Raw genomic sequence first — 16,689 nt, forward strand, 5'->3', positions numbered from 1 at the left:
GACACCAAAAGATTACAAAAAGTAATTCCATCTTGCAGATAACCTTGTTATTAGATGTTGCGGTGAGCACATGTCAGAAGCTCTCTCTACAGCTAACGCTCCTTTAAAACTGAGGGTCATGAACTCAGGCGAGTTTTCCTACCCAAGAAATAATCTGCCAGGCATTCAGATTCAGATCACGCCTGGTTTTACCATCCACTTTGTAGGGTGTTGCAGCACCAGCTCCTGCAGCTCTGTGTTCACAGCTGGGCAGGCAGAGCCCTGGCACTGCTGGGGGAGCACGAGAGGGGCCGAAGCAGCATTACCAGGTGCCCACAAGTTCAATTTTGAGGTACATCTTGCTCACAAGTGCACCTTGCAAATGAGCTGCTGAAGGACAAACCCATCTTAGGTGAGCAGACACGCTGTGAGGTTTTCCTTATCAGCAAGGTGCTGCGCTGCCCCTGTACGTGGGAAGCTGCTGACTCAGCCTCTCATAGGAAAATGTGTTGAGCAAAAGCCACCCATATATAAAGCATTAAGTACCTGATACCTGAACATCAGGGAGATGAAGCCAACGGGAGCGCAGGAGCAGGGCTGATGGGACGCAGCATGAGAATTCAGTAGCCACGCTGACTGCTTCTAGGAAGGATTCGCAATGACTGTGTAAAGGAAGGATTTTAGTTGCTAGCTGTTGTGGCTTTTCCATGGTAACTTCTAAATCGTATTAGGGAGTTAGCTGCATTTTATAAGGTAATCTATCTGATTCTTTAATTGCTATAGATTAGAAGGCAATAATGGAAAGAAAAACTTGAGTACTAGCTCATGTTAACATATGAAGAAAGGGACAAGAGATGAGCATGGTTTCTTTTTAAGCACATAAACTTTAAAAATCAACTCACTCCAAGTATATGCTGTTTGGTATAATTCCAGTCCTCAACCTTCTCCTGAAAGACAAGTTGTTTTTCCTACAGTTGGTCTACTGGGACTTCTGAAAATAAGCCATCATCTTTTTCTAGAAATTTTGGATTACCCCCGATTTCTCTAACGTTCTCTCTCACTTAAAAGCGAAACAACAGCTACATTTTTATACAATAATGGGTGACTTGATGACGACACTGTCAAACATCTTGCTCAGGAACAGAAAACATCCATTTGAGCTCAACAAGATTGTAAAGTGTACATTGCCTGAATAAAGGAAATCTTGCCTGTGCTAAAATCACATTACATTTGGAGAAGCCTCAGAGCTTTGTGTTGCGAACTCACTCCAAAATCCTAAACAGGCCCGTGCCTGTAATCACAGTGGTCTGAAAGAGGATGTTTCAGGCTGGAAAATGGAGAAAGGGGACAAGAGCATGTTGCCCAGCCCAAAACACTAAGGTCTGTTAGTCCCTCTGCGCTTGCTCAAAGCTGATGCTGGGCAGGCTGCTCAACTGCTGCCGACAAACCCTGCTCCAAGCCCGCTGCCAGCACCTCTAAGGGCCACCACCACGCTCCAGGTTGTCCCTCACGTCCCCCTGTGAGATGTGCCAGCAAGCAATGAAGGGATAATGTGCTTTTAGCTTAATGTTGCCTGTCCAGCTACAGCTGGCAGCTTAAACGGTTCATGCCGAGAATTGTCTTCACCCATTCCCCCTGCCGAGAAGTCAGCCCGACACCTCCCACCTCTCTCAGACCTTTCAGCCTCTTCTCTACCCTTTGCCCACCACCAGAGTTAGAGGCAGGGGATATGAACCTAAACATTTATTGGAAGGTGGCAAGAAAAAGACATTCTCACTAAAGAGCAACCTTCTCCCCAGGCAGATGCTCAAGATAGTGCTGTGAGATCTTTTGAAGCATCGCTTCTGAAGGAATCCCAAGGTTTGCAATGGGAGCTGCAGACACAGCTGTGGTTATTGCTCCTAATCTCAAGACAGAAACTTAGTATTCAGTAGGTCTTCAGACTTCGGCTGCCATTTGCCACATCTCCCGAAACCAATTTACAAGAAATAAACATCACACCAGGCTTTGTGCTGGTTCATCTACCGTGGGAACAAAACAAGGGATTTTCAAGATTTACCTCAGTAATTTTCATGGTCATTTGGAATCCCACTTAATCCAAATGTTTTTAGAAATCAGCACTGGGGTAATTCCCAGAATTATAGTTCTGCTGTTTGGGGCACTGATATCTGTGGCACATGCGAAGGAAACTTCCCACACGTAGCAGGAAAGATCCAGCACTACAGCTCAGTTTTGCACCCAGCCTTTTCCCCACAACTTCCTACTTTGCCCGGGTGAGGAAGCAGCATCTCCACCTGGAGCCTCAGGCCTAAGCCCAACACAGACATAACAAACACACCCACACCCACCAGAGGAACACCCTTACTGGGCGACTCCCCATGCTAGGAGGTATTGCTGCAGATAAACACAGGCAGATGCTGCTGGTCTTCCTCAGACTGCTGAGCCCATCAGGCCCTTTAAAGCATACGTCACATCAGACATCTCAGAAATTCAGGTACCTTCAAATTATTCCCCTCTGAACGAAAAAATGTGGTGTTACAGACATTTCACTGAGGTCAAACCCATGTTTAGGATACAGATTGGTGTCCTATCAAAGCTAACGGGGCAGCTTTCTCAGCATGCCTTCTGACAGCTGCCTACGGGTCACGTATTTTTCCTCAACAGCCACAAAGGATATAAAATACGCAAGTGAGGTTTTGTCTCTCCTTCACAAAAGCAGCCCAAAGTTCTGCTATACACACCTGCTCTCGGCACCGAAGCATTCAAGGAGATGGAAAAAAGTCCATCCTGCCTTCCCATTTCAAGGCTCGCCAAAATGTCATGACTTCAAAAAGGCTGGAAAACAATGCCAACACTGCAGACAAAGCGATTTACAAAGGAATTAATAAGTAACTATCACTTCTCTTGCCCCGAGACGTTTTCTGGGTAAATTATTGCTCTTTAAAGCAGCATACTGGGAGCAGGCTGCCTGGCTCCCAATTACCACGGTAGCAGTGGCACGGCACAAGCCTGACGTGCCAGTTCTGCGTCTGAATCGCGGCATCGTATCTGTAGGGCACTGGCTTTGAACTCAGCGAATCTGCAACAGAACAACTCTTCTTTGTCAGACCCTTCTTTGAAGAAAAATCACAAGCAAGTGGGTGGGCTGCCTGCTAAGCTGCTTCTTAACCCACCAGCGCTTCCCCCGTAACTCCGGCAGAGCAGTCAAGCAACAAGTGGGAACGCTAAACAGCTCCTCTGCTGCCTCTCCGCTAATGTTAGCCAAGGGGGGACATTTTTTATTTTTTTGGAGCAGGAAGAAGAAAGGATAAAAGAAATCACACACAAATAATGCTACAAATGTGCTATCAAGATGAGGTTTGTTTTTTGTTTTTTGTTTTTTGTTTTGTGTTGTTTCTTTTTCGTAGAGAGATGAAAGCAGGAACACTGGAGAATAATTTCCATGTATGGATTTAGAAGTCTAAAAATAACACCTCATTTAATGCATTAAAAAGCTGACAACTGACCCTAGAATAGCTGGTGATGAATGCATTCAGCATCCAATTTTCCCCATTCTCTCTTCCCTCCTGTGCTCGCTGGCACCTTGCCCCCAGCCCACCCCTCGCCGCCTCCCTGTAGGGGGAGGAGAGGTGACCAGTTCTGCGCAGCCCCAGCGGAGCTGGCTTTGCAGGAGGGGGCTCCGTGGGCTCGGGGCTTGTTCTTGTTTGCCCTGTGATGCTCCAGCACACTCCTCGGGTAGCTTGCAGGAAGCCTAAATCAGCAGCTTGGCACTACCTCTGTCCCTCCTGCTCCACGGCTGAATGCGAGCTGACTGCTCCCTCCCCAGGGCTCTCGCCCTGTGATGAAGTCTGCTGGTGCAACAAGCTCTTGGGGCCATTCTGTCAGGACCGGTTACAAGGCTTGTGTCAGGGGATACAAGAGAAGCATTAAACACAGCACACAGCCGCTCTTTGCCCCAAAACTAAGTGATGGATAAAGCCGAGGACCTAAAGACTGGGGCCACGAGTTACACTCCTACCCTACAAGTGGTGCCCTACAAGTGCAATTCTCACAGCAGGGCTGCAGCTGCAAGGCTGCTACATGTCAGGAGAAGCAGGGAGATGCTGGGGGGGAGGCTCGAGGGACAGAGACAAAGCTGCCTGAAGACAGGAGTGTGCCACACCACCAAGGGATCAGCTACTGCTGGAACAACAGTCTGTACGCCGTGATTAAGCACCCGGGCATGGCTGTAACTGGGAGAAGTGCCCGGTGCTTGCCTGCAGTATGCCTGGTTTTCGCCAGAGCTGTCAAGTCTCTTGGTTTCACAAGCAATACATTATTTCAGCCTCCCCCCTCCCGAAGAGAGAAAACTCATCTTTTCGCCGGCGCCAATGTTCTGTTCCTCCTGCCTGCTCATTCACACCGGAGGCCCACCAGAACGGCCGCATCCAGCCGCGTCTCATTTACTTTTATTGATGATGCCAGCTTCGTAGCAAGAGAAACAAAACAACACATTGAATTTGGGACAACTGCAAATCAGTTTTCCACTCCTCCATAAAAGGAGAGGAGCCGAGCAAGAGCTATTGATGTTTTCCAGCAGTAATATTCCACTTCCATTAGTCACCCTCCTGTGCCACCCGTTGCATAGCTCAGATGTTCACCTCCAGATAGGTACACACAGCAGCCCCACACGCTATTCTCTTGACACTACCATGTACTCAGGAGCCTTTTAAGATCACTTCAAAATCTGTCTTCTGACATTTGAATGCCCCGGTGAGCACGTCTCCTGGTACCCAGCACTTGAGCAGCAAGGAGAGGAGCCCAGCGATGCTCACGGTTTGTCTCGTCAGGCCGCCTTCGAGCTCTACCCCGAACATAAGGTTTGAGGGAGGTTCGATGTATCCCTTGGCACTTGGGTTTTGGGAGCTGCCCACTAGCTATCAGCATCAAACGTACTTTTAATTGCTGTTTGTGTATTGTCATTAAGTCGAAACGAAGAGATTGATCTCCATCGATTGGTGGAAGGGCTCAGTTTGTTTTCTCAGCCCTTCCATCGCTTATCGGGGTTGTGCCAAGAGCCTGACACACGCAGACGGAGAAGGAAATTAAAGTAATGAAAGAGTGATGGCAAACGCATGCCAATCCCATTCTCTATCAGACTCTGCTGCAAAAGGTAAGCTGCAGAGGCAACAGCTTCTGGTTATTGTCAGAGTTGTGCCAGCAGTGTCAGGAATTTGTCCTATTTCCACGTGAATCCAGTGCATCGGTATTGATGCATAATAAATAGAGGAGAGAGGTTCTCTCTATATACAGAGGAGCATCTAGGCATCACATCTTGATTTCCCTCAGCAGTTTTTCCATTATTCTGTTCTGTCTTTCTTCTCCCCAGGTGCTTATACACATTATTTTAGCTTCCTAATTCATATTCTTAAAAGGCAGCACTAAGATCTAACCCCTCTGCACCCTCAGGAGAAAAACCACCGGTGTCTCAGTCATACAAGGAGTTCATCTCTCCACTCACCGCTCTCCCCCAAGGCTGCCAGAGTCCTGCTCCTACACCTAGGATTTTCTCTGCTCATGCTGATAACACAAGAACAAGACTTGGGAGCAGCAATGTTCCTCCAGCTGCCAGTCATGCCACCAAAAAGCCACCCACCAGATGTCTTTCCCTTCCTATCAACATTATAAAAGGAGGATGACAGCTGTCAAAGCAGGTGGCAACCTGCCCCAAACCGCTGCCCCCAACCCTGCCGAGATGAGATTGCTGTGTGGGTCCCTGCAGATAACCTGGGGCTATGTCAGCATCCCACCTACATCCTCTTATACTCAAAGTCCTTCTGCAAACTCCACAGCCAAGCTTGAAGTTCCCATCAGCAGTCACCTCCTGGGGATTGCCTCTCCCTGACCACCTGCTCCAGGTGGAAGCCCTTCAGCCAACGCATCCCTCTTCTGGGGACTGCCCCACCAGGTTTAGGGGTCTCGCAGACCTCACTACGGAGTTTTTGGACCCTACCACAGCATCGGCTGCTCGTTCTCGATGTCTCTCACTTCTCACATTCCTGTGTTTGCTTTTAAACAGGCTGGCTTCCAAACCTCCTCTCTACAGACACTAGCAATGTCATCTAAGCATTATTTTGATGCAGCAACAGATCAACTCTTCTGCTCCCTGAGCAAAGCAAGTGAAAAACTCACCCTGAATCCAACAGGCTGATGACAAATGGTCTTTCTTTCTGGCCAGTGAAACTCTTAGTCTCCCCCAGTAGCAATAAAGAAAAGCATATCTTTAAATTACACTTGTTGTCATCTGACTGCTGTAAAACAGGGATTTGCTTACCTCCGAAATTCTGTTCTCTCAGGCACATAGGGATGCCTTCCTGTGGAAAGCCAATGCCAGAACCATTAATCTGAGAATCCTGTGGACTGGCAGCCAAAGAGACACCAGCTGATCTCATCCATCTATGCACCGCACATTTTCAAAGTGCTGCTGCCCCTCGGTCTATCAAAGAGCTTTGCCTACCAGAGTTGACAGTTCAGCATTTTGCAGAGCCACTGATTCCTCCTGGAAAACTTCAGGAGGACTATTCCAAGAAGCAATCCTAGTGCCACATCAAGTAGCTTCTGTATTTCTCTGCCCCGTTCCTCGTTACAAAAGGCTTTTACTGGAAAGATCTGCTTCTTAAAGACAGATTCTCAACCCCTTCCCTGTGAAAAATCTGGTCCTTCCTGAAAACAGTCACCACAGACTTTTCTACTTCAACAGTGAAGTTGCTACAGAGGGCTAGTGCTCCAGTGAAGGGCTAAGCATAGGAGCCCAGGCTTGGTTACTGAAAGACAAAAAAACCTTCATGCACACAACATCAGAATCAGTCATGTAGATCCTGACACGTTGAGCTCCATGAGGGATGAAGATACTCCTGAAACAAGCCAAACATCAGCTCAGCCTGGGTTTACATCAAAGTCACGGGCAGCTGCAATAGCCCCTGGCAGTGGGTGGCTCACAGCTATGGTCACGGTGCAGGACTACGCCTGTCGGTCAGCCAGCTCCTCACCTGTGCCATTTGGGGATGAGGAGCAGAGGAGTTGCCATACAGGACCGATTTTCCCCAGGCCACATCAGAAGGGCCATTTGGAAATTACTTGCCTGCAGTTTTCCACCGTGTGTGTTTCTTCTCCCCGATTATTTCATGGCTGTGTAATAGGACTGATTATAAGTATTATTTCTCGAAGCACACTCATTTGATTACTTTTCAAATAAAATGACAGTAAAGATTACTCGCAGGTAAGACATTGACTACAAGCATTTTATTCTTGCTCTGCGTACCAGTTGTCATGACAATCACTGAGGACACTGATTTAGAGTCCAATTCAGACATGGCAGAAAATCCATCAGCACCTACATATTCTGAGGAAGATAATTCTTGAAATTGATTCTAGCTACTCACCCGCAGACTTCTCTGAAGACTTTGTTTTCAGAAGCTGCTGAGGAATCCCCACTTTGTGCACCTTAATTCACCACCAGCATTTTCAAAAGCTTTTTTTTTTCCCATTATTTCTAAGAGAAAACCACCGCTAATGTATGTAATGCATTCCAGTTTGGGTTAGTAAGCTTTCTGGTGGAAATTGTTATATATTTTTTTAATATCTTCAGAAAAAAAAGACATTTTTACTGGTATAGAATTTCACAGTGGTCTTTTCTGGGAGATATGCTGCGTGATCTCTGGCGCTACAGGAGGCAGCATTGTCTAGCACTTAGAGCAGCGGGAGTCCAAAGACCTGAGTTCTGTTTCTGGCTCTCCCACTCGCTCTCTGCGTGACATTTGGCAGGTCAATTAACTTCCCTGTAACTCTCTTTGTCTACATGTGAAATGGGTGTACTGGGCTGCATTCCTCTTTCTGCACCCTGTTTATATCAGAAGGATACCAAGTGAGAAGCGTTGCCCAGGTGTTTCAGGATGCTGGGGTGGAAGATGCACTGCACAGCCAGCAGCAGCACTGACACCAGGAATAGGGAACTCTGGGATCTGTTCACTTCCACTGATTTAGTGCCTAAATATCAAAAAGCCCAAAATTTCAAAGGAGCGCTTTTCTGAAAAATCCATTATTTTTCACCCAGATGCTGATTTCTCTATTTTTAATCTCAGAATGTCTATGCTTGTTTCAGTAGAATTGTTATTCTGGTATAAATATAAGCAGATCCAAACTCTTAGTACCCTGCTCATTACTCCCTTCTGATTAGGATCTTTGTGTATATGGATTTGTGACACTGCTGACTTCTTCCCAATACTGGAAAAAAGACAAGGCACTGCCTTGGCAGTTTAACCCTCTTCTTCCCAAGACACCACAGTCAGGCAAGAGTCATAAGGAATGGCATTACACCACGCTCACGGGTGTAACAACATATTGCAGAATGACTTCTGTAAGAGGAGAGCTGATTTAGCATGTGCCTGTGATGAGTGAGGAGCAGCCAGCACAGAGCTAGTGTATTGCTCAAGATTGTATGAGATAAAACAAGTTATTCATCCACCTCCATGTCCCCTCCCATTAAATTTTAATAAAGCCACTCTTATGGGAGAAAAGAAAGGACGCGCACCCTGCTGAATTATTTACAGCCTGTGTTGTGTATGGCAAAGAAGTCGCTCTTATGGCAGTAAATGATATTTTTCCATTGATTTTCTCTCTCAGAACACCTTGGTGAAAATCAAGTTTGGGAAGAAAAAAACAAAACCAAAAAAGGAAACAGATGCAAAGTGCAAGCCAGAAAAGAAAGTTGGAGGGAGAGATAAAGTTTGTATTTATGAAAGATATTGATCAATTTGACACAGCAGTGGCAGATACTCAAATTAGCTGTCATAATTCCAGTGATGCAGAGGGACACGCAGGCTTAAGCTCCATTAAATATAACCTACATCCAGAACAGTCAGATGAGATTTGAGAGACTGAACTCTGAAGTCCCACAGGAGATACCTGCAGTTGATTTATATTCCTGATTTCCTATTCCCTTACCAACTGTGCAATCAGTTCCTGGAGGTGGGCAGGGAATAATTTCAATAGCTAAACTGTGATTCACCCAGCCAATTAAGGAGTCCTGAGATGGGCCCTCAGAAATCCTTCAGCTTCAGTCTTCCTGGGACAGAACTACATTCAGCTCTGACACTGGGCCTGAAATCATCAGGGCTCAGTTAATAGCAGGGGAATCCAATATAAAGCTGCATTAGTTTTCGTATATCAATATTCACACATTTTAGACCTTTTAAGAGCAGCAAGAAGTAGGACAACGTCCTGGTTGTACATGAGGATCAGGTTTATTCTGTAACTCCACGTACAAATAGCATCACTGCAAAACCGTAATGAAGCTGGCAACCACTGCCTAGTCCCTACCAACATGTAAAAATCACCTACATGTTTCAGCCTAAAGCTTCTGTCAGGGTCAAAGCCAGGTTGTTTGACTCCAAGTTCGCTGGCATCTATCTCACGCTAGCTGCTGCGATGTTCCCTTGTGGACGGCGCATGGCTTTGTGAACAAATCACAATAATCTCATTTCCAAAGCGTTCCACTTAAGTCTTTCTTGCACTGATGCAAGGAAGCACTTACTCCTCATTACTAGCCCTGTATGTGGCATGTGGCATGTAATCACCTTGAAATATTTAACTGGCTGACTTTCATCTTGGTAACAGTATGGGGTGGGGCATCAGGCTGGGGTATAAATAAACCACGATATAAATCATCATAAACCAGGCATTAAATCGGTATATAAATCAAAAATTATAGAAGTCAGAGATGAAAAAGACCCATTAGATCATCCTGTTTGTTCTTTCCTGTGTTCTCACCCTAAGAATGCACAAGGCATCATTCTTGATTAGCCAGGAGACATAGAAAAACGCCCATCTCTCCCCCTCTGTCTCTCTCAAGAGAGAAAGAAGGGAAACAGAGCACACTGTGTGCATATTAATAAAGCTATATTTTGACTGGCTGAATGACTGGAAATGATTAGTGATGGTATGTTTTACCTGTCAACATCTCCACGCTGCAACTGGCAAAACGTCGCTAATGCTCTCTTGCAAAAGTCACAAGTAAGGCTGGAGGGAGGTTGTTCTCGGCTTCCCTGCACTCAGAGCTGCTCCTGCAGTACTCTAAGACCCTTTACTATGACAGAAGTAAAACAAGCTTTTATTTTTCCTGACACGATGGGAGGCAACATAAACCATCACATAAGCCAAGGTGAATCTAGGTGCCTGCACGTACAAATAGCAAAAGCAAACAAAAATATCAAAACGTTTTGGAAGGTGCAGCATCAAGCATGCCAAAGCTAGGAAGAGAGAAACTGTGACCCTTTTAAAAGGGTCGGTGTGAAAGCTGGGAACCCATGCAAGCCTCTAAGAGCAGTAGGAGCTGAGATCAGTCTGCTGACACACCGCTGATCCTCCTCCCTCTGACACCAGCACTTTCCTCTATGCTTACCCCAGAAGTCCTCAGTGGTGATAGGCCAATTCACTGAAACCTCTTCAGAGGCAGCCCCTAACCGTGTTTTCCTCATTTACTCTGACCACAGCTTGAGTTGGGTGACCATTTGGAGTCTGATTTACAGGCTGTGGAGCACGCATTGCTGCCAAATACTGCAAAAAGCAAGTCTTAATCATCTCCAAAAAAGCAGTTAATTTCAATTTGCAAGCCCAGAATGGAAGCTACAGCCCACCTCAAATGAGATTGTAAAGTACAAACTTAGTATCTGTGCCACACTTTGGTACGATTATGACAAGTGCCACAAAGTTTGTGAAATAGTTTAAAACTCTCTCTGTGGATGAGGAGTTGTGTTCTGTGATAAAAGGCCAGCAGCAACACACTAAGCAATGAAAATTCAGACATTGAAGAGCTTATTGAATATGAACTGAATATCCCAAATGTGTGGAACAAGGCAGGGGTCCTGTAGAAAATACAGCAGGTGTTACAGTAATTAAAGACTTGATAATGAGTGTGCTTGGAGAGGATAAATTAAGGCCAAGTATGCAGCCTGAACTGTGCCATCTCCTAACTTGACATGCTTGTGCTTGCAGCCTTAAAAAGGCTCATGATTTTGTCACCTGTATACATTCCTAAATTCAAAGGAAACAAACGACAAAAGCAGGAGTTGTAGCAAGGGGTTTCTTACAGATCCTGAAGAGCAGTGGGTGGTACACCAGAATAAGACTCTTCTCACCACCCAGAGTCCGTGGTTATGCCAGCTGCTGGAGGACCCAGCGGCAGGAACAGGATGCCACCATACAGATAGAGCAGCCCTGCTGGCCAGGGGAGCAGGATGAGACCCCCACTCCCACAGGGCATTTCATTTCACAGATGTGCTGGCAGTAGATACACAGTAAGACTCTTGACTCATGCACTTCACACAGGGCTTCAGAGGGTCTTCTTCCCTGCTCATTTCCCATCCCCAGAAAGCTTGGCTGTTTGTGTACTTCCCCTCCCGCTGCCCTAGCCTGTACCCCAGTCTGTGTCCAGTTAATCCCTGGTCCCACCTCTCCACGCTCATCAGCCCAGATGAAGTTTCACCCCTTTCCTTGTCCTCATTTTCTGCCTTCCCAACCCCTGCCCATGTTTCCTCCTCAGGCATCCCTGTCACAACTCAGGATGGGGAGTTCTCGTGCCTATCCCCCTTACTCCTCCCCTGCTCTTCTGCCTCTGAGCTAGAAAGCTCATATGCAGTTGGAGAAGCTATTTGCTATTGCAGGTATTAAGGTCACTGCCATATTAGCAGAGCCTAAGATGAAACCCAGCAGAAGGCAATAAAATCCCTTAAAGGTTTCAAAATAGGTTGGGTGGTTTTTTTTGGGCATCAAAACCTAAGACCACTTTTATATCTCAGCTTGAAATAGAAAGATGTGAAGAAAACCCTACAACAGAGAGAGCGGTGGAAATAAGGGCTGTCTCTACCACCTGGGCAATAGCTTTGGGAACGACAAATATTACGGGGATCCAATACCAGCATGTGAGCACCTGCTGCATGACTAACCTGCGGGATGGCTGTCCCGTCTGCTTCACAGCCCGTGCATTTGGGAATGACATCATATGGCTGGTGTCATCCCTCAGCCTGTACCTCCATCTGGGGGTCGAGGTGGCTAATTAAAAATGAAACAGCATCTCCTTGTAGGGGGAGATAGGAATGGGAAGAGACCCAAGGGAATGTGGTCGAGAGTGGGGAGGAAAGGAGCAAGGAAAGTGGGATGCTGCCTATTTATTTCAAACACTGCTTTCAGTAGTACCCAGCAAAAAAAAAAAAAAAAAAGTAAAAATTCTCTCGGGTCAGCACTTAATACAGATACAGGAATGAAATATTTATTGTTGCTTATAAAAGCATCAGACAGGGTCAAGCCCATGAGCCTACTGGTGTTACTAATGCATTGTCAAGCTATGATCTGAGCTTGTGCACAAATCTCAGCAGCTCGTTCCCCGGGCTCGGGAAGCCTGTAAATTCAGCAGTGCAGACACGACTGTCGTCTCCAGAGTGCTAATTGCTGCCTCTCCCATCAGCACCACAAGTGACCTCCACAAAAGGAGCTTCTTCCAGTCCCTCACACCCCGCAATAAGGAGGCAGCTGAGTGCTTCCTAGGCCTAAATCAAGAAGCCTAGGGGTAATGAGTGCCTTATTCTCCTAGAGAGCCTGCAAAGTTTGGCCCATTAAGGCTGATAAAATCCATCGAGACCTCAGCATAAGAGATGCGATACAAATTAAAATATTACCACTCTCCACATCCTGTAGAAATCCTTCATTTCCTCCAATGCTCGCTGCTCTCACAATGTGTCAGGCTATTACTTTTGTCTTCACAACTCATTTTTTATGCAAATGGCTTTCAGAGCACCACAAACAAAAGATTATTGCAATTTTCAACAGAGAAGGCAAATGTTGTCCTTCTAATTAACACAAAGCTTCACGGTTCCTCTTTTCCTGACAACACAGCTCCCCATCTCAATACCCTAAACTCAGAGCCCATTTTCTGACCGCACAGCAGAAGCAGCAGGTAGGAGACAGTTAAGAGAGTGTGCCAGACAAGGCATGTTCAAAAAAAAAAAAAAAAAAAAGAAGAAAAACAGAATTCCAAGCATTTCTCAGGAAGCAGCAGCTACCTATTTGTGAACCGGTTCTCCCCAAAGCAGCGTGGTGACAATTTCTACCTCAGCTGTGCAGAAGGAGATCAGTTTCCATAGCAATTCCAGCCCCTTTCTGCCCAGATGCAGCACGCTCCATGTTCCTGGGCACAGAAGACAGCTGCTGACCCAGCACTGAAGAGGACAGGCCTAGGAGCCAAAAGTAAGGTGGAGAGGAACAGACACAAACACACGTTCCCTCTTGTGTGGCCAGGTTTAATCCAAAGTAAAAATTCAGGCTTGTGACATGTAGGGAGGAAGGAAAAAATACCAGGCAGAGAAACACTGCTATCTGCCTCGCGTGATAGGCTCTGTGAGTCAGCAAAATAAACAGCTTTGGGAGAATTTTTCATCTCTCCTGATCTGGAGACATTCACGCAATAGAGCACAAGCCACAGGGAGCTGTGCCATACAAAGGCTCTGAGCACCATACAGCATTTGTCCCGTTTTAGCTACCACTGAAGGAGAAAAGGAAGAAGCATAGTTTGGTTTGTTCTCAGAAAAAGAAAAAAAAAAAATCTCATTCTTCAAGAACACACATCAGGAAGTTGCTTGTTTGCAATGCTTTAAAACTCGTGTTTTATAGTAGAGTTCTTTGCCTGTCTTGTAGGGAAGACAGCCCTAGAAAAGCCCCTTTTCTCCTTCACTTGCCAAGACTGCAGTGAGGAAGGCTAGAATGGAAGCACTAACTTTTTTTATGGCCAGCTTTCTTACAGTCATCTTACAGTCATTTCTTACAGTCATCTCATTGAAATGCTTATTCCATGATCTGAAAATGCCTTGCACCACTCCTTATGTCTGTACCATATTCAGCAGCTCAAGCCCCTGTCACAACCACTTTCCCCATGTTTTGGGAGCACAAATCCATAGCACAACGAAAGGAAACCTATTGGGAACACAAAACACATGGAACAAAAGATGCCCACAAATATAGAACTGTTTAGATTTTCATTCAAATAATCTACACCTCCATTTCTAAAAGGATCGGTGCTGCTGCTGGGTTTTTCAGAAGCCAGAACTCCAGCCCAAATTTCTGTGCATGAGGCTGGGGCCAAAGTGTGACAGGGTAGATGAGTAACAGTGACTCAATCATAGCATTACAGCAGCATCTTCCAGAAGAGACAGCTACTTGTGCTCCAAGTTGTTGGGCACAGCGCTCTTTCCCTTCTCCCTTCCCCTCCCAGCTTGTACAGACACTAGTTTTGTCTAATTAGATGAACAGTGTCCCCTGACAGAAGAAAGCTGGCAATACTACAATCACCCTTCCCTCCCTCCCTCCCTATTTAACCAGAGAGAGCTGAGAGGAAGTGATTGCAGGGAAGTGAAGTCTTATTTCCCTGGCTCATGCTGCCACAGGCAATCAGTTTGGAGCTGAGGTTCCATCTTGAAAATGTCAAACAGAATGAAAAAAGACAAAAATCAAAAATGATGAAGTCAGCCCCAACCTTCCCTCCAGGTCCAGCTGCTCCCCTGGGTTATTCTAGCACAGCTGACAGCACAGCTTGAGGAATCTCTGCTTTCCGTGCCAACTGGTGCCATGGGGTCCTCAGCCTCAAGTTTTCCCTCACCCACTCCTGCAATCCAAGAGAAACTGCTGGAGCACCAGTCCTGCCTGCCAGCCTGAAGAAAGCAGCATGTTGAGCATGGCCGACTCCTCTTTTCTCTGCTCTCCAAAGCACTATGCATACAAAACAATGAATTTCCTTCCCAAACTCATGGTTTGCTTCCCATGCACCCAAAAAGGAAAATAACCGCTACTGAAATGCAGGTATGTCAAAGGACAGCAGTGGCTTCCACCTGGAAGTGATATTTTCTTTAGCAGGGGGCCCGGACACTCCAGTTTCACCTTTCCAGTTCTGCTGAAATTCTCCAGATGCCATTTTTGTCCCATTTTCCATCAGGAAATAGGGTCTGTTCTTGTATCTCATAGTGCAGATCTGAGGAGTTACCCATGTCAAGACCACGAGGAACAACAGGCCTGCTCCTCCGCTGCCTGTCCCAACGCTCAGGGGAAGGGAAGTTCTGAATGGGAAGTTATTCAGAGGAAAATAAAGTTCATGTTGACTTGGAAGCGTTATTCTGCCTCAGCATGAGCAGTGGTGTGCTGAAGTAGCTGTGCCCTGGACGAAGCTAGTCCAGAGGTACAGAAAAGCACCAGATGCTGAGGCTGGAACACTTACAGGGACTTTCTGAAGGTACTTTGTCATACTGCTTGTGGCTGCTCCATCACAAATGTTTCCTAAAGGGAGAACATCCCCCTCAGCTTGAGCACTATTTGAAAAGATTGCTCTTGTCCTTGTCTTTTAAGGAATATTGTGGAAAAAACAGCAAGGTTGCAAGCACCTTTAGCACTACATGCAACTTGAATGCAGTGGCCTGTGCGTACCCCATGTATCAAACACTCATCATTGCACCCAACTGCTCTGGAGAAGAGAGCTTTGGCAAAGTATTTTTCCTTCTCCGTCTATACAGAGGTAGAACTGAAGCCTGAATCTGGCTACCTGCATCTGCCTACACTTATCTGACTCATGAACTAGCAAGAGAATCTGGGTCAGCAATATGCACACCCCCACACACTCGGTGTACCCTCCTCGGGAAAGAAACAAACAGCCTCACCCTGGAAGTGCTTCGAACCAGATCAGATATGTAAATGGGAGAGTGCCGTGTCTAGACTGCCACTTCGGGGACTGCCAAGCGTGCTCCTGAAGGCTGCTGACAACCGTGCTAAGGAACTCGCTGATCCCACCGCGGGATGCACACGCTGAGGGACTAACGTGGCCAGGCACATCAGTGGTTAACAGCCTCAGGATAGCCCTGTACCTGAGCCATTGCTGAAATGGACTTCTTTAAGGCAATAATTATTATATTAATAAGGGAAGTTCCTAGAGAAGAGTTGCAGAAGAGTCATGATTACTCAACAGCAGTGGCAAAAGCACAGATATGCAGCCAGAAGAATAAACTGAAGCCCCTTCGTATTGAAATCTAATAGGAGACATCCACCTCTCTCTGAGGGGTGGTTGTTTGTCCTCCTCCCTCCCCAAAGAAGAGAACTTTTAGCTTAAAACTGACACCAGAGAAGACAGGTGGTAGCAGGAAACTGAGAGGTTCCTACTACCCAATCTTCTGATTTCAGGGACAAACAAGCATAGCAAAGTATTTTTCAAGACTGTCATCTTACTACCTACCTTCTGAGAGGGAAGCAGAAGCATGATAAGTAAAAGGAATACCAAACTCATATCAAAATTAAATAATGTGTATTTAGCCACACAGACACATTTCATAACAAATAGAAGAGTTTAGCAAGATCTTCTAAAACTTCCTTAATGGTTTATCAGATTTTACCAGGTAAGCATACAAGCACCAGTGAAAGCCAGGCCTGACCTTACCAATTCAGAAAGTGAAGTATATCATTATGGCTTCTCCTCCCCAGAGCATAAGAGGCTTCCAACAGAGCAATAGCCACACAAGGCAGGAGCGAAACAGGGACCAAAAGCCCTGGAAATACCAGAGGTCTTACACATTTCTCAAGCTGATGGCTTAGACAGTAGCTGCTCACTGCCACCTTTCAAATCAGCAGAATCAGCATCCCTTCATT

At 46.1% G+C, this 16,689-nt stretch overlaps 1 protein-coding gene across 1 annotated transcript in view; it reads right to left on the reverse strand.

The window, feature by feature from the left end:
- Positions 1–16,689, reverse strand: part of TMEM178B (transmembrane protein 178B) — a gene marked incomplete at both ends in the record, with an annotated part of 192,661 nt that overhangs the window by 119,311 nt on the left and 56,661 nt on the right. The gene's annotated exons all lie outside the window — the stretch shown is intronic.

Source organism: Aythya marila, assembly GCF_965140915.1.
Source record: "Aythya marila genome assembly, chromosome: 1".
NCBI classification, from domain to species: Eukaryota; Metazoa; Chordata; class Aves; order Anseriformes; family Anatidae; genus Aythya; species Aythya marila.